Source organism: Dasypus novemcinctus, chromosome Y (genome assembly GCF_030445035.2).
Source record: "Dasypus novemcinctus isolate mDasNov1 chromosome Y, mDasNov1.1.hap2, whole genome shotgun sequence".
Lineage (NCBI taxonomy): Eukaryota > Metazoa > Chordata > Mammalia > Cingulata > Dasypodidae > Dasypus > Dasypus novemcinctus.
In genome coordinates, this window is record NC_092216.1 from 26,353,127 (window position 1) to 26,357,732 (window position 4,606).

A 4,606-nucleotide genomic window follows, 5' to 3' on the forward strand; every position below is an offset into this window, starting at 1 on the left:
GAATTCAGTTTCTGTTTAATAATGACTTTCTAGAACTCCTATATCTCAAAAATAAAAGGACAACCCATTTAAAAAATGGGCAAGAGATTTGAACAAATACTTCTCCAAAGAAGAAATAGAAATATCTAAAAAGCACAGGAAAAAATGCTCCAAATTACTAGCTATTAGGGAAATGCAAATCAAAACTACAGTGAGATACCATCTTACTCCCATGAGACTGGTGTCTATCAAAAAAACCCAGAAAACTACAAGTGCTGGAGAGGAATGTGAGCACTCATCCACAGCTGGTGGGAATGGAGAAGGATCCAGCCATTCTGTAGGACAGTCTGGTGGATTCTCAAAAAAAATAGCTCTAGATTTGCTATATGACCCAGTAGTTCCACTGCTGGGAATATACACAGAAGAACTGAAAACAAGGACACAAACTGATATATGCACATCAGTGTTCATAGCATTATTCACTATTGCCAAAAGTTGGAATGAGCCCAAATGCCCATCAACAGGTGAATGTATAAATAAAATGTAGTATATGCATATGATGGAATACTACTCAGCTATAAGAAGAATAGAAGCACATGGGATAACATGGATGAATCTTGAGGACCTTATGTTGAATGAAGCAAGCCAGGCATTGAAGAACAAATACGGCTTGACCTCTCTGGTATGAAATAAGTAAACCAAGCTGTCTCAGAGAGCTAGAGATTGGATGATAGGCTTAAAGGAAGTTGGGGGGGTTGGGAACTGATGCCTACCTACATCGGTGAAATCAATGATAAGCTGTAGGTAAGTATTTGTACAGGGAAGGGATAAGATGAGGGCATAGGGATAACTTTGGGTTGAGTTTTGTGGGCTTGAGGGGGACTAGGGTTGGAAGGAGGGTTAGATGGCTCAAGGAACTGGGGGGAATGCTTGGGGGAACATTTGAACATGGAAGATTGTCAAGTATGTGGTTGAAACTATAATGTTGGGAAAACTCTTTAGAAAATATAATGAAGGATTGCCTGTTTAAGATTCTTAAGGGAGAGTGTCTGGCACAGGGGCAGGCTTCTGTGGAGTGTGTGAGTGTGAGTGTTGTCATAGTGTATTATAGCATTGGGTGGAGACCCATACAATGAGTGTGAAGGTGTACCCACATCCTGGGAAGAACTGATTTCTCAAACAGAGGGACTTGTGTCTCTCAAGAGAATTGATGGCTCCCAGTGGGTTAGGGCAGTATAAAATGTCAAGCCCTCAGTATTGTTGCAAGTATCTGTGAACCTGGTCCTTCAAGTAATGAAGGTTGCCGGTCACTGTGGGCTCTGAGGGAAGGAGGAGAGAGGTTTAGAATAGATGGAATCAGGGTAACTGGGGGGGGGGGGGAGCGGAATGGATGTGTTCCACAAGATCATGCAATAATGGATATAGGCCATGCTAAATTATACCAAAAATGTGTAAAAGTGTATAGGCTAAAATGTAAACCATAATGTAAAACTTAAGGTAACTAAAAATTAGAAAATTATATAGTCTAAAATATAAATCCTAATGTAAACCAAAATGGAACCATGTTTGAAAGCTATGTTTCACTATCTGTTCATCAGCTGCAGGAAATATAACATGAACATTTAAAAGGATCCTTGCTGGGGAAGGGGGAAAAGGGTTTGATGTTGTATATATAGGAGTCCCCTATATTGTACATGTGAATTACTGAGATCTAAAGCTTTTGTAAAGACAAAATTAAAAATTAGAAAAAAAAGGATGTAGACACTGAGAAACAAATGAAAGTGCCTTGCCACTGTACATACAGGCAACACCTATTGCAGTGATGAAAGACAAAACATCAAAAACAAAGCTTTATAATATTTTTCATTTTTTAATACCCGAATTTATTTTACTTTATTTTAGTTTTCCTAATTAGGTATTCTACTTCTAATATTTAAACCCATCACTATATTTCATTTTCCTGTTAATTGAACATGGCAATGTATTAGGCTTCATTTTTTAAGAAGTTTTGGACCACAGAGAGGTACAACTATGGCAGGGGAGGAACACTGGTGTGGGGTGTTATTGATGGGGGCACATGGTTGGGATGGAGTTCTCCAGGACTTGTATATAGGGTACATAAAAATGTTTGGATAAATGTTGGATATTTTCATAGTAGTTACAGTTACAAAGGACAACTGAGGGAGTGCTGAGTTCCTAGCAAGGGGATCTCTATCACATTCCCCAATGGAACAGCAACAATCCCACAAGTTCACTGGCAAAGACCAACAAAGAAGGTTGGTCCAACAATGAGCCCTTGATATTGATGACTATGCTTATAAGCCTGTGTGCCTTAAATATGAATTAGGCTTAGAGCTGGAGGGTGCCAAACAGTTTAACTCCTGAGAGCCTCCATATTGCTCAAATGTGGCCACTCTCTAAGCTAAACTCAGCACATAAGTGCATTAATCCACCCCCCCCCCCACCATGGGCATGAATCCCAGGGATAAGCCTCCCTGGCACAGAGAGATTACTACCAAGCACCAGCTAATAATGTAACTAGAAAAAGACCTTGAATAAAAGGGTCAACTCAGACCAGCAGAATAGCTCAGCCTACATGTAATATCAGGTGTTAAAAACTTCTTTTTGAACTTGACTAAAAGGGTGAAATGGAAAGGACAAATGAGTTATATGGCTATGAGTCTCCAAAAGAATCAGGAGGTCATCAGAGGGGTTGTGCTTTCACATGCCTCAGCAGGGTCCCAGAGAGAACCAAAGTCAAAACATCCCCATGTACTGGTTCTCCTGAGACCTATGGAGACCCACAGGTTCTATGGTCATGGCAAATGGCTCTGGAATTCAGTGCTGTGTCAGTTGGCACTACTTTGGAATTTGTGTTCCTGAGTGTGGTATAGTCGGACTCAGATGTGACCTTTCTACACATGCCTCTTCTGTCACTTTTACTGAACCTGTGATTGGCACTAGGGTTGATGTATATTCAGGATATTTGAATCTCTTGACTGTCCATGTGCCAGCTGGGCCCTGAGCCTCAGCAGACTTGTAACTCCTACCCTCAGGTTCATTGGATGTAACCCAGGCCAGCTAACAAGGTCAGCCACCACACGAGGGAGCCAAGAGTGTCTACAACTGCAAGCAGGAGAATTGCATCCATCATCCAGGTGGAATCTAAGCCCCCTCTCAATATAGAGTTGGAGTGGACATCACCCTCACATGATCCACAGGATGGAGGAATAAAATATGGATTAGAGTAGACTTACTGATATTCTACTGTGGAACTATTGTGACAAGTAATGGAAGAAATTGTAACATTGATGTGGAGAAAGTGGCCATGGTAGTTGCTGAGGGCAGGGAGAGGGAAGAAGAGATGTGATGGGGGCATTTTCAGGTCTTGGAGTTGTCCTAACCGATATTGCAGGGACAGGTGCTAGACATTATATATCCTGCCATGGCCCACTGAGTGGACTGGGGGAGAGTATAAACTACAGTGTAAACTATTGTCCATGTGGTGCAGCAGTGCTCCAAAATGTATTCACCAAATCAGTGAATGTGCCACAATGATGAAAGAAGTTGTTGATATGGGAGGATTGGGGTGGGGGGTGGGGTGGGAGATAAATGGAAACCTCTTATATTTTTTGAATGTAACATTTAAAATATAGATTATAGGAAAAAAATAATCATTTTCTGAAATTAGCCATTTGAATATTTCAGCTTAAGCAATGTTTCTACAAACTTCTTATAGAATAACTATTCATAACCATGTAGCGCATCCTTACTTGAAGACAAATTCTGCCTCCACAGAACACAAACCTTTACTTAATGCTACCACAGTACCTTCCACAACTTGCCATATGCATTCAAGTTTTCTCCTACTTACTTCCATTCTGATTTATGAAAACTAGTCATCCCATCCTTGGACAAAACACACTTTTAGAACCCTTACATTTTAGAACGCTTACAAACAGAAGATGAGGAAGAGAAAAATGAAAGTAGAGAATGCAAGGAAGTTTCTCCTACTGAATTTTTTGATGATGCTAAACCTGAAGTTGTTTTGCCTTCAGCTCCTTCATTCACTGACTTTAGAAAGTCATTTTCCTCCCCACCAACACCTCCTCCCACTCCAATACCCAGAGATGCTCAGCCAAAGTTGTCAGCTTTACAAGAGGGCATTTTACAGGCTATAAGGAGGGTGACTTGGGGCGCTTCAAATGGTCTTTCTGGTTGCCATACAAGAAAGAGTAGCTCCTGGAATTGATCCTCAAAACCTGAAGGGAGTTTACGAGTTCACTCATGAACTCTTCCCATGTAAAATTTTGAAAGAGTAAAAGCAGCAGTGCAACAATATGGTCTAAATTCTCCTTTTACCTATGATGCAGTGCAAGGTCTTGCTGGAGGCTCTAGGTTGATTCCAGCTGACTGGACCATGCATCACCCTAGGGTCTAGAGAGTTTTTACAGTTCAAAACCTGATGGGCAGCTCATGTAGAGACTCAGGCTGCTCATAATAGAGCCCATAATATTCCCATTTCCTTGGATCAGTTAGTGGGGGTGGGGAATTGGGCAGGAGTAGAACAGCAGTTAACAATGGATGATCAAGCCATCGCACAGGTTTGTTGCTGTTGCTTAAGGGC